This window comes from Cetorhinus maximus, chromosome 3 (genome assembly GCF_964194155.1).
Source record: "Cetorhinus maximus chromosome 3, sCetMax3.hap1.1, whole genome shotgun sequence".
Lineage (NCBI taxonomy): Eukaryota > Metazoa > Chordata > Chondrichthyes > Lamniformes > Cetorhinidae > Cetorhinus > Cetorhinus maximus.
The window spans coordinates 63,282,908-63,310,405 of record NC_135881.1 but is presented as its reverse complement, the minus strand read 5'-3'; the positions used below and the strand labels follow the sequence as shown (position 1 = coordinate 63,310,405).

The 27,498-nt window shown below is 41.6% G+C and overlaps 1 protein-coding gene across 5 annotated transcripts in view; it reads right to left on the bottom strand.

The window, feature by feature from the left end:
* cdk14 (cyclin dependent kinase 14) overlaps positions 1 to 27,498 on the bottom strand; it is a 726,725-nt gene that overhangs the window by 671,675 nt on the left and 27,552 nt on the right. Inside the window, exon 3 of one of the 5 annotated variants that reach the window (XM_078538471.1) lies at positions 799 to 868. The exons of 3 other annotated variants lie outside the window; for them this stretch is intronic. The gene's annotated coding sequence lies outside the window, so the exon portion shown is untranslated. Of the gene's footprint in view, positions 1 to 798; positions 869 to 11,308; positions 11,330 to 27,498 lie in introns of those variants that run through there. One more of the 5 variants, XM_078538473.1, reaches the window with a different exon arrangement.

Below are 27,498 nucleotides of genomic sequence, written 5' to 3'. Positions count from 1 at the left end.
CCCATTGAGTTTTTAAAAGTATAACTCAAGATGCAGCTACAGTTTATAATTTCTGTTGTCATTAACTGCTCATTACATAGCTTCAGACAAAATATCAACTGTTATGCAAAGTATCAGTATAAAAGGAGGGAGCGTCTGTAGTAACTGTCACACAAAGAAAGAAATGCAGTATTTGGCAGAGCTCTGTTGCTCTTACATTATCAATAATTGGAAATAGCAGGAAATTCAAACAAAATGCAGAGGTTTTCTGTATTTTTTTAGCATTCTACAAAAGGAACGCATTAGTTGTTTGTTACAGAAAATTATTTTGAGTTAAATAAAACATCTTTCCACAAAAGGATTCAAAATTTCTCTGAAGTAATGACTGGAAGCCAAATCAAAAGATTTCATCTAATTTGTACACATACAAGGGTACATTTTTTTTTAAAAAAGAAAAATAAATGCATTTCACTCCCAACTATGCCCTCAGCAAAACTATGATTTTCTTTTAGACTATTCAATAAATAACGTCATCTCATTTCTAACTGTTCAAAACAGACTTCACAAGTGAGTATCGCCTTAAGTTAGAAATCTTCAGAAACAAATGTATAAAAATATTTTATGGAACAAGAGACCCACAGAAGGTTTGTGCTTCATACAACTCTGTTAGACAAACAGGACTTAAATCAGTAGTCATGATCACAATAGTTTGAGCACTTAAGTTTATTTCCATTGACTATACCCAAGGAAATCAGTAATTAGCCAAAATATATTTTGGTAAACAATGCAATAGTTCAGAAAAGCAACTCCCATCCTTACATGTTTTCATTCCAACAACATGTATTCAGTATTCTTCCCATACAGTGCTGCATCTCTCATGATGTGTCACCTGAAAATTAGAGACACTTAATGTTTTAGTATATTTGCATAAGAGAACTTTGTTCCTATATTTTTATTTTAATTAAATGCATACCTATACTGAACAGGCAGTAGTGCAGGGAATTTGTAATGCTCTTGCCTTTTAACACTATGTATTGTCACTAAGGGATTGTTCAAGTGATAAAGTCTCAACTTTTGTCAATATTCAGCTCCTGGACTGACAAAACATACTTAATGTTTGGAACATCTGAGAACACATGCAATAAAAAGTCGCAGAGCAGAATACGCCCACAGTTCTTAGTTTATTAGGAATAGATTTGATATAAAAACAAGATACATAATTAGGAGGAGTAGGCCCCTCAAGCCTGCACCACCATTCGATAAGATCATGCCGGATCTGACTGTAAACTTAACTCCACATTCCTGCCTACACCCAATAACCTTTCACCCACTTATTAATCAAGAAACCATCTAGCTCTGCCTTAAAAATATTCAAAGACTCTGCTCCCATTGCCTTTTAAGGAAGAGAGCTCCAAAGACTCAATGACCCTCAAAAAAAATTTCATCTGTCTTAAATGAGCAACCCCTTATTTTTAAACAGATGACCCCTAGTTCTAGATTCTCCCACAAGAGGAAACATCTTCTCCACAACTGCCCTGTTAAGACCCCTCAGAATCTTAAAGGTTTCAATCAAGTTACCTCTTATTCTTCAACTCGTGAATACAAGCCTAACCTGTTCAACCTTTCCTCAAAAGACTACCCACCTATTCCTGATATTACTCTAGTAAACCTTCTCTGAACTGCTTCTAACACATTTAGATATTTCCTTAAATAAGGAGACCAGTACTGTACATAGTACTCCAAATGTGGTCTGACCAGTGCCCTGTACAACTGAAACATAACCTCCCCACTTTTGTAACCAATTCCCCTCACAAAAAACAATAACATCCTATTAGCTTTCCCAATTATTTGCTGTGCCTGCTTACAAGCCTTTTGTGATTCATGCACTGGGACATCCAAATCCCCCTGCATCTCAGAGCTCTGCAATCTCTCACCATTTAGATAAGAAGCTTCTTTTGTATTCTTCCTGCCAAATTGGACAATTCCACATTCACCCACATTATGCTCCATTTGCCAGATCTTTGCCCACTCACTTAATCCATGTCCCTTTGTAACCTTCTTACACGTTCTTCACAATTTATTTTCCTACCTATCTTTGTGTCGTCAGCAAATTTAGCAACCATTTCTTCAGTCCCTTCATCCAAGGCATTTATATAAAATTGTAAAAAGTTGAGGCCCCAGCACTGATCCCTGTGGTAAACCACTTGTCACATCCTGCCAACCAGAAAAATACCCATTTAAGCCAGCTCTGCTTCCTGTTGGCTAGACAATCTTCTATACATGCCAATATGTTACCACCAGACCATGAGCTTTTATTTTCCACAATAACCTTTGATGTGGCACTTTATCAAATGCCTTCTGGAAATCTAAGTAAGTACATCCACTGGTTTCCCCTTTATCCAAAGTAGATGTGACTTCTTCAAAGAAGCCCAATAAATTGGTTAAACACAATTTCCTTTTTACAAAACCACGTTGACTCTGCCTGATTACCTTGAATTTTTCTAAGTGCACTGCTAAAACATCTTTAATAATAGCTTTAACATTTTCCCTATGACAGATGTTAGGCTAACAGGGCCTATAATTTCCTGCCTTTTTGAATAAAAGTGTTACATTTGCTATTTTCCTATCTAATGGAACCTTCCCCAAATCTAGGGAATTTTGGAAAATTAAAAGCAATGCATCAACTACCTCACTAGCCACTTCTTTCAAGATGTTCAGGTGAGGTCCATCTGGACCTGGGGACTTGTCAGCCCGCAGCTCCAACAATTTGCTCAATACCACTTCCCTGGTGATTGTAATTTTCCTGAGTTCCTCCGTGCTTTCCATTATCAATTCCCCAGGAGCACTTTCTATAGGACCAATGCTCAGTTTATTAACTCTTTTCTTATTTAATTATCTATAGTCATGGCAGCAGAGCTCACACCTGTGATATGCTCCTCCTGCTCTATGTGGGAAGTCATGGACACTTCCAGTGTCCCTGACAACCATGTGTGCAGGAAGTGTGTCCAGCTGCAGCTACTGGCTAACCGCATTTTGGAACTGGAGCTGCGGGTGGTTTCACTGTGGAGCATCCGCGATGCTGAGATTGTGGTGGACAGCACATTCAATGAGGCGGTCACACTGCAGGTAAAGACTGAACAAGCAGAAAGGGGATGTGTGGCCACCAAGCAGAGTACAGGAAGGCAGATAGTATAGGAGTCCCCTGTGGCTGTCTCCTCTCTAACAGATATGCCATTTCGGATACTGTTGGGGAGACAACTTCTCATGGGAAAGCAGCAGGAGCCAAGTCCATGGCACCACAGGTGTCTCTGTTGTACAAGAGGGGAGGAAGAAGAGTAGCAGAGCTATAATGATAGGGGATTCAATAGTAAGGGGAACAGAAAGGCAGTTCTGCGGCCACAAAAGGGACTCCAGGGTGGTATGTTGCCTCCCTGGTGTCAGGGTCAAGGATGTCTTGGAGGCTGCATGGCATTCTGAAGGGGGAGGGCAAACAGCCAGTGGTTATGGTACATATTAGTACCAACGACATAGGTTAAAAAAAAGATGGAGGTCCTACAAGTTAAATATAAGGAGTTAGGACGTAAATTAAAAAGTTGGATCTCAAAGTTAGCAATCTCAAGATTACTATCAGTGCCATGTGCTAGCGAGAGTAGAAATAACAGGATATATCAGATGAATACATGACTGAAGAAATGGTGTAGGGGGGAGGGATTCGGATTCCTGGGACATTGAGACTGGTTCTGGGGAAGGTGGGACCAGTACAAACAGAATGGGTTGCATCTAGGCAGGACCGAGACCAATGTCCTCGGGGGTGGGGGGGAGGGAGGGTGGTGTTTGCTAGTGCAATCAGGGAGGGTTTAAACTAGAATGTCAGGGGGGGTGGGAACCTAAGCAGGGAGTCAGAGGAGGGGGATCAAGGGTAGAAACGAAAGCCAGAAAAGTAAGAAGCAAAAGGCAGAAAAAACAAGGGTGAAAAACAAATGGGGTCATAGTGCAAAATAAAGCCAAGATGACTAATAAGGTTAAAAAGACAAGGCTAAAAGCATTGTATCTTAACCCGTGGAACATTCGCAATAAAAGGTAGATGAATTAACAGCGCAGATAGATATAAACGGTTATGATATAGTTGCAATTACAGAGACATGGCTGCAGGGTGACCAAGGATGGGAACTGAACATTCAGGGGTATTCAATATTTAGGAAGGACAGACATAGGGAAAGGAGGTGGGGTAGCACTGTTAGTAAAGGAGGAAATCAATGCAATAGTGAGGAAGGATACTGGCTCCTAAAATTATGTGGCATCTGTTTGGGTGGAGATAAGAAACACCAAAGAGCAGAAAATGTTGGTGGGTGTCTATAGGCCCCCAAACAGTAATGGAGATGTAAGGAAAGGCATTAAACAGGAAATTAGAGACACATGCAAAAGGGTACAACTGCAATCATGGGTACTTTAATCTACATATAGATTGGACAAACCAACCTAGTTTACTGTGGAGGAGGATTTCCTGGAGTGGGTACGTGATGGCTTTTTAGACCAATATGAGGAACCAACTAGAGAGCAAGCTATCCTAGACTTGGTATTGTGCAATAAGGTTAATTAACAATCATGTTGTGCAGGGACCCTGGGGAAGAGAGATAATAAAATGATAGAATTGCCCATTAACATGGAGAGTGAAGAAGTTGAATCCAAAACTAGGGTCCTGAATCTAAATAAAGGGTATGAGGTGCAAGTTGGCAATGATGGATTGGGGAACCTTACTCAAAGGGTTGACTGTGGATAGGCAATGGCTAATATTTAAGGAACTTATGCATGAATTACAACAATTATTAATTCCTGTCTGGCGCAAAAATAAAACAGGAAAAGGTGGCTCAACCATGACTTGCAAAAGAAATTAGGGATAGTATTAGATCCAAAGAGGAGACATATAAAATTGCCAGAAAAAGCAGCAAGCCTGAGGATTGGGAGCAGTTCAGAGTTCAGCAAAAGTGGACAAAAAGATTGACTGAGAAGGGGAAAATGGAGTATGAGTGTAAACTGCAGGGAACATAAAAACTGACTGTAAAAGCTTCTATAAATATGTGAAGAGAAAAAGATTAGCGAAGACAAATGTAAGTCCCTTACAGTCAGAAACGGGGGAAAATAAAATGGGGAACAAAGAAAAGGCAGAAGAATTGAACACTTATTTTGGTCAATGGAAGTAAATAGACAGTTGCAGCAAGCAATTAGGAAGGCAAATGGTATGTTGGCCTTCATTGCAAGAGGATTTGAGTTCAGAAGTAGGGATGTCTTACTGCAGTTATACAAGACCTTGGTGAGACCACACCTGGAGTAGTATGCGCAATTTTGGTCTCCCTACCTAAGAAAGGATATACTTGCCATAGAGGGAGTGCAGCGAAGGTTCACTGGGCTGATACCAGGGATGACAGGACTGTTGCACGAGGGGAGATTGGTTCAACTGGGCCTATATTCACCAGAGTTTAGAAGAATGAGGGGATCTGAGTGAAACGTATAAAATTCTAACAAGGAGGCCAAGTCACTGAGTATATTCAAGAAAGAAATTGATAATTTTTTGGATATTATGGGCAAAGGGATAAAGGACAGAAATCTGGAATATGACATTGAGACCGAGAAGATAGAGGATCAGCCATGATCACATTGAATGGCTGAGCGGCTCAAAGGGCCTACTACTGTTCCTAGTTTCTATAGGAACTTACTATCCATCTTTATATTACTAGCTAGCTTTCTCTCTCACTAATTTTTCCCTCCTTAGTAATCTTTTTGTCATTTTTTGCTGTTCCAATTTTCTGACCTGTCAACCGTCTTCGCATAATCACATGTTTTTTCTTTAAGTTTGATACTGTCTTTAACTTTTTTAGTTAACCACGGATGGTCCCCCCCCGGCCCCCTTAGAATATATACGTTCCAATGAGGGAGAAATTCCATGTATTCTGAAATATCCCTTTAAATGTCTGCCACTGAACCTTTATTGACCTATCCCTTAACCTCACTTGCCAGTTCACTTCAGCTAGCTCCGCTTTCATGCCCTCATAATTGCCCTTATTTAAATTTAAAATGCTAGTCTTGGAAGCACTAATTTCAATTAATCCTATCTTGTTGCTCAATACCAGGTCTAGTAGAGTCTGCTCTCTGGTTCACTCCAGAACTTGCTGTTCTAAGAAACTATCCCAAAAACATTTTATGAACTCCTCATTTATGCTACCTTTGCCCATCGGATTTTCCCAGTCTGTGTGTGGATTAAAATCCCCCATGATTTTGCTGTACCTTTTTGACAAGCCTCAATTATCTCTTCTTTTATACTCTGACCTGTGTAGTTACAATTAGGGGGCCTGTACACCACTCATACAAGTTACTTCTTGCCTTTATCATTTCTCATCTCAACCTAAACTGCTTCTACATCCTGGTTTCCTGAACATAGGTCATTCATCTCTAATGTGCTAATACCACCATTAATTAACAGAGCCTTTTCCTAACTTCCTGTCCTTCCCAAATGTCATGTACTGTTCAATATTCCGGAACCAATCTGTGTCATCCTGCAGCCACGTCTCTGTAACGGCTATCAGATCGTACTTATTTATTTCTATTTGTGCTATCAGTTCATCTGTGTTATCTTAAATGCTACGTGCATTTAGATAGGACAACACTAAAGGTTCTTTTATTATTTATTTTTGTAGTGGCTAGCCTTATCTGCTTATTTACTCAAATTTGTACCTTGTCCTTTCCTGTCAGGGTCTGTATGTATGGTTTCCCAGATTAATACCTTTCTCTCTTGCCTTGTATCTCAATTTGGTTTACCACATCTTACCAAATTTGATCTCTTGCCCCCCACTATTCATTTTAAAACCCTCTCTACTTCCCTAGTTATGCGGCTCACGAGGACACCAACCCCAGCACAGTTCAGGTGTAGACTGTCCCAACAGTACAGATTCCACTTTCCCCAATACTGGTGCTAGTGTCCCACAAACCAGAACACACTTCTCCCACACCAGTCTTTGAGCCACACGTTCATTTCTCTAATCTTATTTATCCTATGCCAATTTGCACGTGGCTCAGTTAATAATCCGGAAATTACCACATTTAAGGTTTCTTAATTTGGTGCCTAGCTCATCATACTGACTATGCAGAGCGTCCTTCCTCATCCTGCCTATGCCATTGGTACCTACGTGGACCATGACCACTGGTTCCTCTCCATCCCACTGCAAATTCCTCTCCAGCCCTGTGTAAATGTCCCGAACCCTGGCACCAGGCAGACAACATAGCAGTCAGGACTCTCACTCTTTGCTGCAGAGAACGGTGTCAATCCCTCTCACTACAAACAACTACATTCCTTTGTGCTCCCCCCACTTGAATGGCTGCCTGGACCAAGGTGCCACGGTCAGTTTGCTCATCCACCCTGCAACCCCCACATTCATCCAAACAAGCTGAAAGAATCTCAAACCTGTTGGACAATTGCAGAGGCTGACACTCCTGCCCTCTGCGTCCCCTTACCTGCCACAGCTACAGTCACAGCCTCCTGTCCCTGACCACCTTCCATATCAGAAGGTCCTGTCCCAATGGGCGTTCTTATTTTTAAAAAAGGAACGATTTATCATGGTTCTTCAGAGTCACTACAAGTGCATTATGACTAACTGCACAAAATCATAGGTTTCCATGATGGATAGTTTGCACTACTGTATACTCGTAGCCAAAAGTGACACTCCATTATTGTTAGTTCATACAAGTCATTATTGTGCTCCATTTTTTCTATTGTAGTGGAATTTCAAGGAACTCTCAAATTTCTGCCAATTTGAATTAAGACCACTGTATTAAAGGGTCAGAGAAACATCAAAATATTGGACAACATAATCTGGACTGACCACTGTATTAAAGGGTCATTGAATGTTCACCTGCAAGATTTTAACAGCACAAGGGGCAAAAGTACCACCAGTTAGATAATCCATATCTGCAGCTCTACTTCAAAAAACACAATTGAGTCAGCTCAGTCGCAGTAATGAATCATTTCCCTTAGCAACTGGAGCAGCCAAAATAAACAATTTAATTGGATGAGAGCGGTCTATTCTGTTACCACTTTATTTTTCATGCACCAATTTAAGTGGTTGTGTTTTATCACTCATTTTCAGTGATCTCAAAAACAAGTCAAACCTTCTGCCTTACAATGTCACAAAGGTTTACTAAGTCAGTGGAATATATGGTTTAGAAAAATAGGTTTAACTTGGCGTTCAGAAAAACAAATATTTATGGCAGTTATCTAGCTAGCTATAGTTGGCAAGCTATCAGCATTCAGCTTTGGCTATTAAAATATACCGTGAAGGTCATGTTATTCCCACACTAATAGCCAACGTTTGATAGGTTTAATGGGGGTGCAGTGCAGAAAATGTAGAGATTAATCAGGTTAATGCAATAATTGTACCTGTAAAGGTTGAACCTGTCTTTTCAGTGATCTTATTTAAAATAGGATATGAAGCACTAAAAGCTCGTTATTGCAAGAGAACAGAAGTTGATGGAAATTGACCTGTGTGAAAACCTAAGGCGGAATCTAGTGGAGGCAACAGGGGTCTCAGCCATCAGCTGGAAAGTCAGCAACAGCCCCACTTCGACTCTTTTCAAGAGGGCCTGCCGCTGGGATCAAGGGCACTTGGGGCTGAGGCTCCACCAGCCGAGAGCTGCCGGCCAGAGGCCAGCAGTTCTTCTGTACTCAGCAGTGGTACCAGGAAAATGGTGGCTGATGCTGGTATTACACCCATCAGAGGCCACTGATGGAGGAGGGACCCAGGCACAGGTGGGTGATGGCAGAAAGAGTTCATGGGGGAGAAGCGTCAGCAGCAGTGGCAGGAGTGGTTCTCAGCTGGCCCACCCCTTCCCAACATCAGTTTCTTCAATTAGACACAGTGCCTTTGAGCAAGGGACCCCCCACCTTGAAGGCGACCAATTTGCTCATCGTGCTCCCTGCATGGCTAGCCCCCCACCACTCTCCACTGGGCTAATACCAGAAGCTACAGGACAAGATCCTCAAGTGACCAATTAATGCCGTGGAATGCCTTCCCACCAGGGGATGGAGGTGGAGGGGGAGGATGGTGTGGTCCCCATCTGTGACCCTCAAGCCTGTTTGAATGCCCCCACCCCACCCCTCTGGCAAGTTTGTGGAAGGGAGGAAGGGAGAGCACAAGATTTCGCCCCTCAATTTTTAAAACTATGTAACATAATTTCACAGAAAACTCATTTCTAATTAAAGTTTCACAAGAATTGCTTTGGGATTAACTGCGTCATTACCATTTTCGTGGAAGTGTCTTTCAAGAGAAGGTCATTGTCCCCAGCATAGGTGAAGCCCATTCCCTGAAGCTGTAGTAGAGGACATCATAACTACTGGCAGAAAGCACACTAGGATTGACCAACTATTCAACTAAACTGAACCATTACATTTTCTGCAAGAAGTGGAACATTACCAAATGCCTGAACAGTGTTCATGAGCAAAAGAGAATAGAGGGAGAAGATATACAGAAGAATGTATTACATTTCAGTTCTAGACCTATATTTCAGTCAATGTACAGCTGTTTGTGGTTATAAGAATGTTCCTTGGATTTGAATATGAAGCATATCTGTAGAACAGTTTACTAAGAGACAAGCTCTCAGAAAATAATAAATATGATCAAATTAAACACGTAGGGCAAGAAATTGGTTTGCCCTGATTTTCATGCTCGAAGTCAAATCCACAATGTCCCTACGCCTGTTCAGATCGAGGGAAGTGACACAAATTTGGTGCACCCACTTCATCCATAAAATTCACATCTGGCCAAGTAGGCCCTGCACTGCTGTCTACTCTCTAATACTGCCAGCCCCCTCTGCACTCAACAGGGAACCCCAGGGGCATGTGGTGCAGCCAGCTTACTCTTCTTAAAGGTCACTCAAAGGGAATCATTAGCATTGAAGAGTATAACCAAAATGTAAGTGATTACAAAACGCACACCAGGACAGAGAGAGCGTTCCAGGGTGAAAGATAAGGCGCTGACAGCATTGGTGGTAGAGGTGAGCAGAAGGAGGCACTCTGGTTCCATGGGGCCTCTGGTCCCCTCAAGGGCAACCCCTATAAACAGAGTGGGAGCAGGAGGGGTTAAGTCCCAGAGTCTGGACCTGGGGTCCTGGTAGCTGTGCCACAAGTCTAATGACCTCATGCAGGTGGTCAAGCAGTGAATGCACTTTCACACGACATCGCCTACCAACCACACCATCGACATCTCACGCTGCTCAATGCAACACATCATCACTAGTTCCTGGCACTCAGGGTGATAACTAGCATCCAGTTACCCACCTCATCCATCTTTCAACAAGACCAACCTCATGCCCACCTCTCACTGCCTGCATATACTTCTAGCTATTCAGATATGGCAGGTACATCACTACACAATCACTGGCCCTGCAAAAAAGAAAAGGGCAGAATACAAGATAACAAAATAGAAAGGAGATGAGGAAAGCTGAAAGGGGACAGGGATGCCTATCCTTGGATGATGGTTTTCCCTATCATGCAACCAACTATAATGGGGCTCATGGCATCTGATGTCACTGAGAACATTGAGGATGACACTGTGTTCCATCTTATGCTCCTTTTCAACTCGCTGCTCACCCTCATCCTGCCACATGGCATGATGTGCAAGGTGCAGACAGTTTGACCGTGGGTGTCTCACTTTCCACTGCATGCCCTTCCCCTCAAACCAACCTTCCTCTTCAGAGTTCCTGCTTTCAGGCACCCAAGGGCTGCAAATTCTCCAGCCAGAGAAGCCCAAGGAGAGAGAGAGAGAGAAGGCAACAGCTCAGCACAAAGAGAACAGTCACTTGATCTGACACTTGCAGCCACCAGCTCAGATACTGGCACTGCAAAAACCTTGGCGGCAAGTGGCGTTGGGAACAGCACATGAACAAGTCATTTGGGCATGAGCAGGATGCAGCCAGGTTAGGGATAAAGACTGGTTTATTTGCCAGCTCACCTGACAGCATAATCACAGACATGTTCTGCTGCAGGTAGCCTCCTCTCAATGTTAAAGGAGCATGGAGGAGTCCAGCTCCAACTTGGCAGAGAGGTGATGCAGAGCTCACTATCTGCAGCCTCTGCTTATTTCCCTCTCATACTGAAGACCTAGAGACATTGCAAAAGGTATGGGGCAGTAGTGAGGACAGGTCACTTATTCCTCTGACACTCCCCCCAAGGATCCAGTACATTTCCTTGGCAAATCCATGAATTCACCACAACCCCACCAAGAACACTCCAGAGTACTTCCAGGCATTGTTGCAATAGATAAAGTTTCAGAAATTATCTTACCTGCAATTAGGGTGCTGCCCCTTTAAGTAACTTGAGTGCAGGGCTCAGCTTGCAGCAGAATGCTTGTTGTATGCGGAGTGATCTATGAATTCGTTACCAGGTCCAGCGTTGCCCAAATTTGGGATCCTTAAATCGCATCTGCTGGTTGAGACTTCAGTACAGCATTGATTCAAGGCCTTCCAGCACACATTGGAAAGCCCCCATGTTCTCCTCAGAACCCCAACGCAGGAAGCAACTGGTGGTGCAAGGCACCCCACAAAAATCAGCATTAAGTTGCCACAGTGCCACCTGCTGCTACACAAGGGAATTGTGTGTCTTTAGTGGCATTTGGGTTTTAAACAAATAGTGTGGCACTTCCAAATCACAGTATTGGTAGATGTCATTTTTGGCTGGTTCAAAGTTTAAAGAGTTTTTGCAGCTATTTCACAAATGGCCATTTGTGGATTGTGTACTCTTATGTGCAGATTTGTTGAATAGGGTAAACAATAAGCATGACCGATTGCATGTAAATTATTTTCCATCATTTCCCCATGGTTGTCAACATACCTGTTTAACTTACACTACCCAAAACTATCATAGATGTCTATTGAGTCCTTATAAATGTTACTCAAGAGGAATATTCCAGACAACACTCCATCGACGCCACCCCCTCCCGGCACCTACTGACATGAATATACCAATATTTGGTGGAATTAAATGCACTCTGTCTGGCTTTATAAATGACCTATTAAGGCAAACTCTTCTACTGAGATTAAGTATTGCTGTCTGCAATCTAATTTAATATTTCAAAAAAGCGGCAGGTGTTGGAATATTTTCTACTTTGCAGCCATCAGTCTGACTGGCAATTGCATCACACTGCTTTGGCACAAGAGTATGGTGAAATTAATGCAGAACTAGTAAAAATATAAATGTATGAGCTGTCAAATCATGTATGTTATTATAGTGATAGTGTTACTAGGCTAGTAATCTAGAGGCCTGGACTAATAACCTAGAGAATACAAATTCAGAGCTCAGTTTTTCTTTTCAATCCATTTTTTTTCAAATCCGAAAATGAAAAAGTATGAAAGTGATCATGAAGCTTTGATAAGCATCTGACAAACTCAAAGCTACAGAATTGTACTCAAGGTTTGATCATCAACAGGAAAATAATGTTGTGATAAGAAAAGTTGACAAATCTTCAGCATTGAATTGAAGCTCTCTTTTTCTGTTGTAAAAATCCAATTGGTTCACTGATTCCTTTAAGGAAGGAAATCTGTGGCCTTCACTTAGTCTGTCCTATTTACAACTCCAGTCCTACATTAATGTTGTTAACTCTTAATTGATCCAGCAAGTAACTCAATTGTATCTAGGAATGAGAAGTAAATTCTGACCTTTCCAGCAGTAGCTACATCTTGGAAACGAATTTTTAAAAAAGGCAATAATTCCTCTTTTGTGGAGATTTCACAAATCAAAGTGGTGCCTAAGAATTACCTGCACCACGCAAGCCACCAGTTGTTTTCTCAACAAGGTCATATTAAATGAGGAACATAGCAGTGCATCCCATATGGTCCTGAATATCTTGCAGGATAATGTCACCATCTCAGGATAACTGACAACGTCCAGCTCTGCAGAGGACCTCACACTATTATGAATTTCCCATTCTCCATATTCTTTATCCGGGCCTTATTTTTATTTGGAACTGCGATTGAGGAACTATGTTATCGATTAGCATCTATCGGGATCCAGGCTGTGACTGCCTCAAATCACAAGGAGATACAAATCAGTTTTGCTAAAATGCAACCCAACTTCCTCAGAGGTGATTAGATATTACTTCAAAAGATTACTCAAATCTTTATAGCGGACAAATCACAACATTAATTATGCAAAGGGATGGGGGGGGCAAATGCCATTGTTGACATTGTAAACGTTTAATCAGCCTTCTAAAAAAGGTCCAAAGTGTCAGCAGCACTAATTACTTCACTAATCCACAGAGAGTCTTATTTTTTTAAAAATGGGAATTCATCATGTTTAGCTGAAATATTTATACTAAATGTACCAGATGTAAACTTAGGTTCTCACCCCAGGATTTTAAAAGCAATTTTCTTTAAAGTATACCTCATCGAAACTGTTTTCAACCTGTTTACATTGAGCTTAAAACCATTAACTCCAATCCATGTTTAACAAAGCACAGATTTAAGAGCTGGTGAAAAATGTGCACAGCATATGTGAACACTTTAGAATCTGAACAGAGTCCACATCGAAATTCACCTCAGTCTCATTTGTTGGCTTCATTAGATATATAGAAAGAGTATTCGACCCATAGACTTTTGATATTTGAGCAATAATGCTTTATTTGCTGTTTCATTATTCAGAAATGGAACTTCCCATATTACATTCCAAGTCTTGATTCTCATAAGGAAGTTCCGTTAAGGTACCCAAGAAAAAATATGCAAAAAGCAAAAACAAACAAGAACAGTAAAAGTCTGAAGTGGAAATAGAAATTGGTTTTAATAGTCTAAGCTCTGGGAGAGCAAGCTAACTGCATTGTTGTCCTACATTTACCTTTATGATATGCAGTTGATCTTTGTAAACTTGCTACATAGTGCAGGCCTGCCATTACTAGCATATTTTGACCGTCTGTGGCCACTCAGCCTGAGAGACCAGCAGTAATCAGTACCAACTTGCATTTCTCAAATTCTCATGTGAAGCAAAGTACCTCAAAGCAGTTTAAAATATCAATACCAGTGGACACTATGCACGGGAACAGAGCAAAAAATGCTCCAGACACCACAGAAAACCTGCCTGTCATGGCATTGCTGGATATCCAACCCAGTGGAGGAGCTTAACAAAGCTACTGTCTCACTTGCCATGGCCAAAGCTCCAGGTGCTGATGCTATACCACCTGAGTTCATCAGGCACAGGAAACCGGCACTCCTGCAGCATCTGCGCATAGTTCTCTGTCTCTACTAGAACGAGGGTGCAACGCCCTAGGATTTGCATGATGTAGAGAGGTGAACCTCTAAGAAAAAGGACAGCCAGTGATTGCAACAACAATCGAGGCATCTCCCTGCTGAGCATCATGGGAAAAATATTTGCTCTCAGACTGCAGGTCCTGTCTGAACGCATCTACCCCAAATCCCAAAGTGGTTTCAGAACTGAAAGATCTACAATTGATATGGTGTTCTCAATCCGGTAACTCCAAAAGGAGACCACTATACATTGCCTTCATTGATCGTACCAAGGCATTCAAGCAGCGGTGGTCTATTTAAGCTGCTGGACAAAATGAGCTGCCTGCTGAAGCTGCTCAATGTGATCTCCTCTTTCCATGACAAGATGGGCAAAGGTCATCCGTGACTGAACAATATCAACCCTTTGATATCCACAGTGGGGTCAAACAGTGTTGTATTCTGACAGTCAACCTTTGGTATATTCTTTGTTGCTATCATATGCCTTCAGGTCATCCACAAAGCTGCTCTGCCTTGCTCCAAGCCAAGGTGCGCCAAGTCCTCATCAGGAAGTTGGCCTACGCTGACATTGCCGCAATGATATTCCACACCGAGGAACATCTTCAGTGGCAAATGGGCAGACTCTTTCACACCTGTAAAGATTTTCGTTTGACCATCAGGAAGGCAAATGTCATGGTCCAGGAAGCCACCATCAGCACTGACCATGTGACACTGGAGGTTGATAGCTTCAAATATCCAGGCTCTGCATTCACCAGTAAATCTGTCACTTGATGAAATCAACACACGCATCGCAAAGACTACAGCTATTATGTCCAAGTGGAGTAATAGAGCATGGAACAACAGCAACCTGGCTGAAAACACCAAACCGCCAGTCTGCCAAATCTGCTTCCTCACACTGTGGTGAGACCTGGACAACATATGCTAGGCAGGAGAAAAGGCTGAATTTTTTCCACCTTGGACATGTCTGAGACATATCCTTGGCATCTCTTGGCAGGACAAGATCACCAACTCGGAGGCCCTGGAGTGTGCTAATTCCAATGGCATACACTTATTGCTAACCAACAATGTCTGCGCTGGCTTGGCCACATTCACTGGATGCACGATGGTCCTGTACCCAAAGACCTTCTGTATGGTGAACTGGCCAACAGGTCACAACCTCCTGGGCACCCATCCCTGCACTACAAGGGCACCTGCAGGTGAGATAATAATGATAGTGGATATTGACAATGATAACAGGGAGACAGTCACTGGCCACCATGACCTCTGGAGGCTGACTGTTTGGAAGGGTATTGGTGAGCAGAAACAAAAGCTCAGCTGGCCAAGAAGACGGCCCAGAGAAAAAAGGAGGCCAATAAATCCTGCACCTTCTCAGCCCACCGTCTTCCTTTGCAACAAATACACAGAAACTGCCATGCCAAAGTGGGGCTCCTGAGTCACACCAGTGATGATTGGCTACAATGGCACAAACCATCAACTTGAGATGGAAGGCTGCCTTGATAACCAGTGGACATCATGCACAGGAACAGGGCAAAAAAGCCTGACTTGTATTTATATGTCAAATTATTCAGAGCACTCTACAGCCAATTAAGTACTTTTGAAGTGAAGTTGTTTTTGTAATATAGAAAATACGGCAACCAATGTGTGTGCACAGCAACGATATCATCCCATTGTCTGTTTTGGGGATGTTGATTGAGGGATAAATATTGGCCACGGCACTGATGAATTCTGTGCTCCTCTTTGAAATGGTGCCATGGAATCTTTTACATCCACTGACAAAGGTAGGCAGGGCCTCAACTTAATGTCTCAATGGAAAGACAGTTTCCAAGAAGGTTTTTGAGCATCAGGGTGAGGCTGTGGAGAATGTGCATTCAGGAGTACAATGCAGGAGGAGTTTACTAATGCAGTACAGGCTGAGGGGGAAGACTTTTTAAAGATCAAACGCTGGGATATTGGGAGATAGTAGAGTTTAAAGATAATAGGCTGATGGGAATGCAGAGCTAGAGGACAGCTCTATTTGGGAATAACCAGTGAAGGGGAGAGAAAAAAGAAATCTGCACCATGGTGGTTTACAATGGAAACAAATTATTTTCCAATTCAAACTGCAAAGGTAAGTCTAACAGTGTGCTATAATTTCATTTCAAAAGGCAGATAAAAAAATTACTTTTACTAAATGCAGAAATGTTTATGCACAGAATTTATAGAAATTTAAATTCCAAACATTGAAACTTTAGGTAGGAAAGACTTGCATTTATATAGCGACTTCCACAACCCTAAGACGTTCCAAAGTGCTTTACAGCCAATGATTTACAGCCAACTCGAAAAGTCATCACGATCATAGGAAACAAGGATGCCACAAAGTGCGATAACGATTACATTTTTTTAAAAAAACAAATCCGACAGTACAGCGCTCCTTCACTGCTGCATTGAAGTGTCAGCCTGAATTATGCAATCAAATATATCTTCAGTGGGACTTGAACCCACAACCTTCTGAATTAGAAGAGTGCTAACAGCTGACAGCTTCAATTCTACCTCCCAGTCCCAGTGCTTTAAAACAGCACAACTTCAGATCATCCAGTGCCACACTTGACAAAAATCACACTTGGTTGATCAGTATTCAAGTGAGCTTGCAATGTATATTGTACCTGCCAGTGAGAGCTTGCTGCAAGTCAGAGTAGGAAGAAGGAGCTGTTTAATATTTAATGGAAAAAAGGACAAACAGGTGTAGGAAGACAACTAGCTCCATTCTCAGGCTTATGTCTATTGAGATCTTACACATAGTGCAAGCATTCCAGGACTCTGTCCTCTCAAGGTGAAAATGTGCCAGCTGCTGGATAATGAGGTGGCTGTCACAATAAATGCAATCCTCAGAGAATCTACAAGAGGATGCAAAGATTAACTCCCTCGGCAAGTTGGTTGTGTACCAAAGCAAAAGAGATGTAAAGCGTGCACAGTACCCCAAGGCTGCAATGATAAACGCAAAATATTATTTTCAATGAACATGTGCAAGCCACTTTCAGCAGCCACTTCAAACTTTAAAACTTGCCAGTTGGAATATGTTTTCCAAGAAACCAACTCATTGCACAGCTGAAGAAAAAAAAAAGGGTTTATAGAATGCCTTTTATATTCTCAGACCACCCCACAAGTGCATCACAATCACTGCTTTGTAGGTATAGCAGCAGCCAATAAGAACACAGCAAGATTCCATAAGCAGTAATCAAGATAAATAACCAGTTAGCAGGGAGAAGGATTTGGTGGTGTTCGTCACCAGGAAAATTCCACTGCTCTCCTTCGGCCCTGCTCCACTGGGATAGTTAAGGCCTCAGTTGAAAGAGGAAAGGAAAAGACTAACATTTAGGTCTTTTGTGACCTCAGGAAGTTCCAAAGAACTTTACAACTAATGAAGTAAATAAGTGCAACCTTTGCTGTCATGTAGGGAAACACAGCAGCCAACTTTGCACAGAGCTAGGCTCAACCAACAGCAAATAAATAAATGACTGGGGATAAATATTGGTCAGAAAATCAGTGTCAGCCTAGATTGTGTGCTCCAGTCTCTGCAGCAGGGTTGCTAACCTTCTGTCAACAATAACTTACATTTATTTATCTAACACCTTTAACATAGATAAACATCAAGGCATTTCACATGAGCATAATTGGACAAAAATTGGCACCAAGCCGAAGCTAGAGATATCAGCATGGGTAACTAAAGAGGTAGGTTTCTGAGGCCCATATGCTAACACCAGGCCAAGGCTGAAAACAGATGCAATGTTACACGAAAGCTTTAATATAGGCCACTTTTTTGATTCTCACTCATCTAAGGTTTTTCAAGCTCTCAACTCATTCTCATTTCTGCAGGTAGTCCTGAAAAGTAATCTGGATAATTGGTATGCACGACACCAGCACCTTGCTGAAATTGGCACAATTCATTTCACTTTTACCATACACGAATACAGGTACACACAAATTTATTTACTCAGTTTAACATGGATACAGTGAGTGTATTATACACAGACTAAGAATCAAGGTATCTGCAATCAAATGACAATGCAACGAATGTTATTAAAATTGGAAAAACAAAAAAGTCCATAAACCCTTGCTTTGCTTCTCCAAAAACAGTTCAATATACACCAAAAACTGAGGCACTGGGCAGTTCATCTAACAGATCAACCAAGATATTCCTTTCCATGATGGGTCATTTTCTGAAACACAGGATTGTAACTGGTGTAGAAAGGGGAGCTGGACATCAGCAAAGGCAAACAGGTCTGGTTCTCCTCAAAAAAAGAAAAAAAAAAGGTACCAAAGGTGCCAATGGACATTAGAGCTAATTCTACATGAAAAAGGAAGTGCATGCCAAACACAATTGAAAAATGAAAAGAAATTAAAGAGGAACCAGAGATACACACAGAAAACAGAGCCATCATTTATGGGATGATGAAGAGAATTCAGTTACACACACTAACACACTATTGTGGAAACAGAGCCACACAGTAAACCAACAACAGCCACAACAGAAAACTACAGCCAGTAACAAAAAAAAGTGAGTCAGCATGGCAATCGGAACCACGGAATAGAAATGGCTCCCATTAACATTACATAGGAGGAGAGGTAGAGCAGTTAGTGCCTTTACATCTAGCAGTGAATTTGAACTTTTTAATTCTGGGACTCTTAGTTTTTCAATTTGCTTTCAGCTATGTTGCAGAAGTAATTTTGCTTAAAGATTTATGCCAATACTGATTTATGTCCATAATGAAGGAAACAAAGTTCATGAAGGATTCCCTTGGAAATGTTTTGCAATGGTTGAACAGTAAACAGCATGCAGTCTTTTCTGTTAACATCAGACATTAAAATTGTTTTAAAGTACCCGAGAAGCCTGATACTTTGAATGTTTTAACGACACCCCAAATATATCCCCCTCATCCCAGTTCCCCTTTGACAACATAATTGGAGAGTCGGTAAATAACAGCACGACATCCAAGTAATTTTTGCTGTAGACCATGCAGCTTGTGTTATTGACCAGTTCCAATCCCAGGTTTTTAGTTTGAGTGCTCCTGGTCTTTGTAGGAAGTACATGCCAGAAAACACGATAACCTTAGTCCAACTACTGAACTAGGAAGAAGGTAAGAAAGTCACTGGTGAAGTGTGTGGCATTTGTCACCAACAAATGAGAAATCTTCGCCCCAAAGTGTTTCTCCAGAAGAGTTCATATAAAATTTGAAATCACTAGAAGCTCAAGTAAAATAAATGCACTGATATGCAAAAATTGTAACAATAAAGAGTGACGAAATATCCAAATGTGGATCAAACTTCTTGAAAGTGTAGGAAACAGTTGTATTGGTCTGCAGTTGCAAACTTCTGTAATCAGCTTCAGAAATAAAAAAAATTCAAAAAAGGTTACATTTATACAAACATACTAAAATTGCAAGATCACCAATATTATCGAGGGAATGACTAACTCTCAGGGCATTTCTGTTGGCAACCACATTAATTTCCTGCATGCCCACGACAGAATCCAGCCACAACAATTTTAACTGCTGAGCCTCAATAATATAAAAAGGTGGCCAACATCCTGGTTAGGCATAAAAACAAAAAGCTAAAAGCTACTGCAGATGCTGGAAATCCAAAACAAAAACAGAATTACCTGGAAAAACTCAGCAGGTCTGGCAGCATCGGTGGAGAAGAAAACAGTTGACGTTTCGAGTCCTCATGACCCTTCGGCAGAACTCATAGGAGGTAGAAGCGGGCCGTCCGAGGTTGGGCGACTATCAGGTTGGAAGCTGTGGGAGGAAGATCTCCAGAGGAGATGAGGTCAGTGACAGTCCTGGAAACAATGGCTTGATGTTCAGTGGTGGGGTCATGGTCCAGGGAGAGGTAGGAGGAAGTGTCTGCGAGTTGACGCTCAGCCTCCGCGAGGTAGAGGTCAGTGCGCCAGACAACAACAGCACCACCCTTGTCAGCGGGTTTGATGACAATGTTGGGGTTGGACCTGAGAGAACGGAGTGCAGTAAGTTCAGAGAGAGACAGATTAGAATGGGTGAGAGGAGCAGAGAAATTGAGACGGCTAATGTCACGCTGACAGTTCTCAATGAAAAGATCAAGAGAAGGTAATAATCCAGAGGGAAGGGTCCAGGTGGAGGGAGAATATTGGAGGTGGGTAAAAGGATCCATTGAACGGGGAGAGGACTCCTGTCCAAAGAAGTGAGCACGGACACGAAGACGGCGGAAGAAGAGTTCAGCATCATGCCGAGCCCGAAATTCATTGAGATGAGGGCGTAAGGGTATGAAACTAAGTCCTTTGCTGAGCACTGAACGTTCAGCATCGGAGAGGGGAAGGTCAGGGGGTATAGTAAATACGCGGCTGGGGCTGGGATTGGAAGATGGGGTGGGGACGGAGGGACAAGCAGGGGTGGCGGGTCCCAGATGGGTGTTGGTGTCGATGAGTTGTTGGAGCTTGCGTTCCTTAGCACTTGAGAGAAAGAGAAAAAGTTTCTTGTTGAGGCGACGGATGAGGCGAAGAATAAAATGAAACTAGGGGCACGCGCAGCTTTGAAAAAGGGTGCGGCGGTGCTGCTGGAGGGAGAGGTCGAGTGTGTTCATATGGTGGCGCATGGCACTGAGTGTGGATCTCAGAATGCGACGGGAACAGCAGTCCGAGAAACGTTTTATGTCCCGGAGATACCTGTAATCCTGGGTGGGTTCGAAACAAGAGGGATGGAATTTCAGTTGAAATCCACGTGGGGTGAGTCAGAGACGGAGACAGTCACTGAGAAAGGAAATATGGCTGTGAAAGCGGGTTTTAGTAAACACCTTGTCAAACACCAGGAGAGAAATGGAAAGCAATAAAGGTGAACAGGGCAGAAGAGACAGGCGGCAATCCTGTCGGAGAACAGAGCAGTACTTCTTCAGGGAGGGCATTTCTTGAAGCGAGGTGGCAGTCAATTAAACACAGATAAAAACAAAAAGCTAAAAGCTACTGCGGATGCTGAAAATCCAAAACAAAAACAGAATTACCTGGAAAAACTCAGCAGGTCTGGCAGCATCGGTGGAGAAGAAAACAGTTGACGTTTCGAGTCCTCATGACCCTTCGGCAGAACTGAGTTCTGCCGAAAGGTCATGAGGACTCGAAACGTCAACTGTTTTCTTCTCCACCGATGCTGCCAGACCTGCTGAGTTTTTCCAGGTAATTCTGTTTTTATCCTGGTTAGGCAGGCAGGAAGCAAATATCAAGCAGCATCTGGCCTACAATAGCTCAAACATCCTCAGCCACCTGCCAGTACTCAGGTAAATACAGGTGCGGTGGGGGGTGGGGGGGTTCCAGCAGCACTCCATGGTAGGACCATGCAGGATCAGAATCCAGGACAGAGAAGGAAAGTTAAGACCTTGTGGGGCTTGGCTTGCCAGGCTCCCCTGGCCTCAACAGAAGTAGTTTTTTTTTAAAAACCTTGCTTTGAATGGCTTCCAATCTTCTTCTGGCCATTAGAGTTAAAATCTACCTACAAGTTTCAAAACATTTGCAACAAAATTCAGCATAGACTATAATTTTAGACAAACTCAGCACAACTTAAAGAATCAACTTCATGAGCAAAGGTTCTCTTTGCAGAAACCGGTTTATGAACAGGAGTTGTGTTGGAAATCATACTCCTATGCTTAAATTGCTCTACATATCAGGGGCACACTAATACCAAATTTCAGTAATGTTTCCTAAATGTTGATGCACCTGTATCTCCATTCAGCTATTTTAGATCAGCTTTATGTACATAGAATCAAACCTTCCCCTTTCGTAAATCCGATTTTTTTTTAAAATGTGGTTCAAAGTTTGTCATCTCATTATTTTGGATTTATTCTCTCATGCTGCAGATCTCTGTTCTTCAGAGTTCCACCAAGCTTAACCACTTGTGCAAGAAAAAAAATGATTTCAATTCAGACAACCTGAGAGGATGGCAAAAATGCAGTTGGTAAATTAACTACTCACGTGTTACTTATTCTGGGATCTTCTCTCAAAATCACACTTGTTCCTAAAATGGTGTATTGGACTACCACCACTTTATAGACAGTTTCACTAGGTCTAAGATGGGTATTGTCAACCCTTAAGTTGATTTAACAATGCCATATATCACTTCTACTTAATATTCCATATGAGAAGGGCACATTAAGCAGCTAATTCAAGGTGAAAACACCAAAATTTAGAATAAATGAAGTAAAAACATTAGTTTAACATGAACTTCAATATAGTCAGTTCCATGGTAAAAGCTTTTTAATAAAAAAGTCTGTTAATGCATAGAATACTAATGGTTTTCCCTTTAAGCTAGCATGAGTCAATATAAATGTACAGAACTAGGATAAGTTGAAGGAAATTACAAGGAACTATTAAAAAAAGTTCAGTGACACAATGATCTTTCCCAGTCATGGAAAACGTGCAGAGCATTTTTTCCCCCCAAGCTCTCAATTCATATTTACTTGGTTTCTCTGCCTGGCCCTGGTGGTGACCATGGCCATGATGCTTCTCCTACTTCCAGACCTTCAGGTGTGCCTGTGCAACAGAACGTTTAAAGAGGCCAGAAACAAAGACAGCATGGTTCACAATTTTATCTGTTTTGTGATCAGCATGTCTGAGAACTCTGCTGATTGCTGCTTCTCACTACAATATATATTTAAAATCTATTATGCAAGACAACTTCATCACGATATTACAACACCTTAGAAAACTCATAAAAGGCACCAAGGTAGAGTAGGATAATAGGCAAGTAGACAAAAGGACAAGATTGAAGTCAATGGAAAAGACTCCTGAGAATCATGTGCAGTGTAAAACAGGTTACTGATTCACTATGAGCCCATTATGCACTCCTGCCCCCCCCCACACTGGCCAACCAACCCAACTGTCACTTTCTCCCTCACCGACTTCCTGGGCAATTCCCACAGAGTCACTGCATTGGGACTTCTGAGGGGTCCCTCAGCACATTTTGGGTGGTATGTCCTGTAGCACAAGGGTCTGGTGTACACAGAGTTAATGAGGGACTGAGCACAATACCACATACACGGTGATGAAAGAAGATATGGCCCAGACCTAGGGTTAGTGTGGTGTTGAGCAGTGGCGGGTCAAGACTTAGATATGGTAATAGTTCCTTGCCTGTGCATGTGTACATAGTCACAAGCAGTTAATAAAGACTTGCTGTTAACATAGACTAGAAAGACTTAACAGACACGTTCTGCAACCAACACTATTACAAAGATAAAGATAGAGGCAAAATATTGTTCTAAATTCCATTACAACATGTCCGGTCTCCAACTATCTGGGAGATCCGAAGATCTGAGCCAATGATTTTGTGATTTCTGGGTATGGCACTGCCAGGTTGTCTGAAAAAGTGCAACATTGCAGAACACAGTACATTCACAGAGATTAGCATAGTGTTCAGATAAAATGTGAATAAACATAATGGATTTTACTAAAGACAGACACAATAAACATACAGAAAATATTCAAACCAACTCAGATTCAAAATAAATGGGCAATGTAATTTGATAGAAAATATTTGCTCCCAGCACAATCACAACCTCAATTAATCTTGTGATAGGTTCAATTCAATTTTATCTCAGAAGAATTTGTAGCACTTCATAACTTCAGAATGTTCAAAATACTGAATTACTTTTGAAGTGCCATCACCGTTGTTACTTAGGCAAAGCAATGAGAGATGAATCAATGAATAATACAGCAGGTGCCCATTCTGTCCATTGTGCCTGTGTGGCTTTTTGGCAGTTATCCAACAACCCCATCACTTTCACCATAATACTATTTTTTTTATTTCAAGTATTTACTTCATTTCCTTTTGAATGTTACTATTGAAATTGCTTCCACCATCCTATTGGGCAGTGCATTTCAGAACAGCGTGCTGTGTAAAAATTGTTTCACGTCAACTCTGGCTCTTTATCATCGGTTCTTGAATTAGCATGCGAACCATTTAATCACAACTTGCACAAAAAAAAAGGGAACTTGGCTCATATATATCTTAAGAAATCTCCAGAAATGTGAAGTTTCTTTCTCTTAGCATCAATCTTTCATGCAGTTTGATACTGACGGATGGTATCAGTTTCTCTTAGTGCCGTAATCTGAATTGCACTTGCTTGGTTACAAATAATTTCTCACAACAGATGAATTATGCCAGTATTATTGGCAGGTTTTCAGAGTAATGCACGTATAACAGACAAGACTCTTGTCCCTGGTCAAGTCTGTTGCAATGGAAAGCTTGTATGGTTCACAACTGTGTATTCAAAAATCAAATTGATCTGAGGTACCATTCCGCTAACTTGTATGAAAGATATCCATTATTACCTCACTAGGCAAAATCACACACAGACTTTGAAGAATTTCTTCTCTTTTACACAAAGTGCAAGCAAAGACACTACAACCTTGGCATACTCCTGTATTGCGCTTAACAATCTGGTTTCACAAGGACCAAATCTATGCATGTTCTGACCTGTACCAAGTCAGAACTTCCATGTGTGTAATTGGATCTCCTGGGTAAATATAAACACTGACTACAGTAATCTGTGCATAGTGGCATCCTTCAATGCTGCAACTGAGACAAAGTGGAATCTAGGATGGTTGACTTTCTTGACCTGGAATCTTTATTTGCACTCATACAAAATAAGTCAGTTAACAAAGCTCCAGTCGACAGTCTTGCTGTGATCCAAACAACTACCTTCTGGTGTGTGGTGATTATTTGACAAGGCTTTCAATAATGTGACTGCACAAAATTGAATCAAAATGTGGATCTGTTTATTGGCACAAATACCAAATGCCTTAAGTTTAGTGGAAGTTTAATGCCTGCATTTCCTATTTGTGATCAACGACTTCCTTTTTGCGATCATCAACAGATGTAACCAGTCAGTAAATGCACATATCAAATACAAGACTATAAAGCAGGAAATTTGAAAAGGCTATTTCTATTTGGCCCATCAAAGCACTTCCATTCAGACCTTTTAGAGACTATTTTATTAGCTAACCTAACCCACATCAGGTAAAATCAAATAATCCTTAATCATAAAAAGCAATAACATAGACTCCCACCCTTAGAAGCTCTGAGCCATCATGTCATGTGAAATATTAGATTTATGCTATACCAGTCTGTGACCTCAATCCTGTTCCTAGTACATTTATCTAGCTACCTTACGAAGGAGTTAATCAAGACAGCATCAAATTGCTTTTGCACAATGCCTCAGGAAATCCCTCAAAGCAGAAGGCTTTACCCCATATAGAATTTAGGTAAATACATAAACAGTGCAAAGTTTAATAAAAGTCAATATCTGACAGGCTATGCAACTACGCCCTATCATTGCACAAGTTACCACAGCACATAAATGAAATGCAAACTTGATTTGCCTTTACACTAAGGTTCTGTTTTCAGATTCATTGCTATGGACAAACAATAGGCTAGATACTTCCAAGGGTGGGATGTGGAATAAAGAGTCTCTTTCCTGGAAAATTACACACAATTTAAGGTAGTGTGGCCTCAACAATTGTAAATTCAAAGGGAACCATTTCACATTTTTTTGTACACATTCCAGAACTGATTCTGCCATCTGATCAATACATTTTCCTTATATTTGACAATTTCAAGATGCCACAGATGTAGTATAAAGGTTTAATAGTTATTATGCTAATAGCTAGAATGCAGTGGCATCAGATCACATGTAATTGGAACCTAAGGGAAGAAGGTTCTAATAGAGTCTTGCTAAAGTCCATCTATGTAAATAGTCAATAAATGTTCACCAGTTTGCAACAGCATGGTTTCCAGCTCTCTTCTATCAAAGACACCCAGAACCCAATCGTGATAATACAGTGGCAGCAGTTTGCGAACTGTTTATGAAGGATCCCAGTTGACACCATTAAATGTGGGAAAATTGAAGCCCATCAGCCCAGCAGAGCACACTCGAGAAATGCCTGCAGCAGCAACTGGAGAAACTAATCGATGCTGGAGTCCCACGATAGCTGACTAGAAGCGTGCAGAGATATGGAGAAAGTCTTACCTCTGCCTGAGCCCCTGGACCACAGACGGGCCTCAACCAAACTACGCACTGATGAAACTAGTGTCACTGATTCAGTTGATACTGGACTGCCTCCGGACTCGCTCAAGCCAGATAAAGATCAAGTCAGCGTTATCCTTTATGCAATTGGCAGCTGTGCCGACAGTATTTTAAGATGACAGGGATGAAGAAACTGCTAAATATGAAGAGATCACCAAAGTCTTCGGTTCCTACTTTGACCTACAGCACAATACTATAGTAAACCAAGCAATATTCAACTGGCACAGCTAGGAACCTGCATGGAATATTGATTTTATAAATGATCTGTATTGTTTAGCAGATAACTGCGAGTATGGTACATTGAGAGATGAGCTCAGAGCTCAGTGGGGGATGATCGATGAAGCATGGTCAGGCTTACTGTCGTTTGATACAGAACTTTGAGTATTGCTGAAAAAAAAAATGACATATTGATGAGAGCAAGATGAAAAGCTTTGACAGGACAATTTGCAAGAATACCAATTGTAAAAGGAACAACAATTTATACTGCATGCAAAGAAAGTGCTGGCAATCAGCACTCTTTGCATGCAGTTTAAATTGTTGTCCCCTTTACAATTGGTATTCTTGCAAATTGTCCTGATGGGTGCAAGATGAAAAGCCGGAACAGCATGAGTCTTTTTTCAGCAACTGTCAGACTTCTTACAGTCCAGAGGAGGTCTCACTTTGTCCAAAGCAGCACAGTTAACCAGACAGGCTGAACTTCAAGCAAAACAGACTATTCATCCAGAGTGATAAGAAGCCTTCTTGGGGCAGACCACTGACTCAGTCCAAGTTCCCCTCCAAACCACACACCATCCTGACTTGGATGTTATATTGCTGTTCCTTCATTGGTCACTGGGGTCAAAATCCTCGAACGTCCTCCCTAACAACACTGTGGGTGTTCCTACAACACGTGGACTGCAGAGTTTTAAGAAAGCAGCTCACCAACACCTTTGAGGGCAATTAAGGATGGACAATAAATGCTGGTCTAGCCAGTGAGGCCCATATCCCACAAACGAATAAAAAAAATTTGTGAACCATAGGATTATCAGCACGCCTGCCAGAAATCAAAGCCAGGATAAGGAGGGCACTCCCTACACCATTGTTCCACGTCCACATTATGGCAGGAAAAGGCCTCATTGCATTAATGGCTGTGCAAGGTTCATGCCACGGTGCCGCACCTGCTACAAAAAG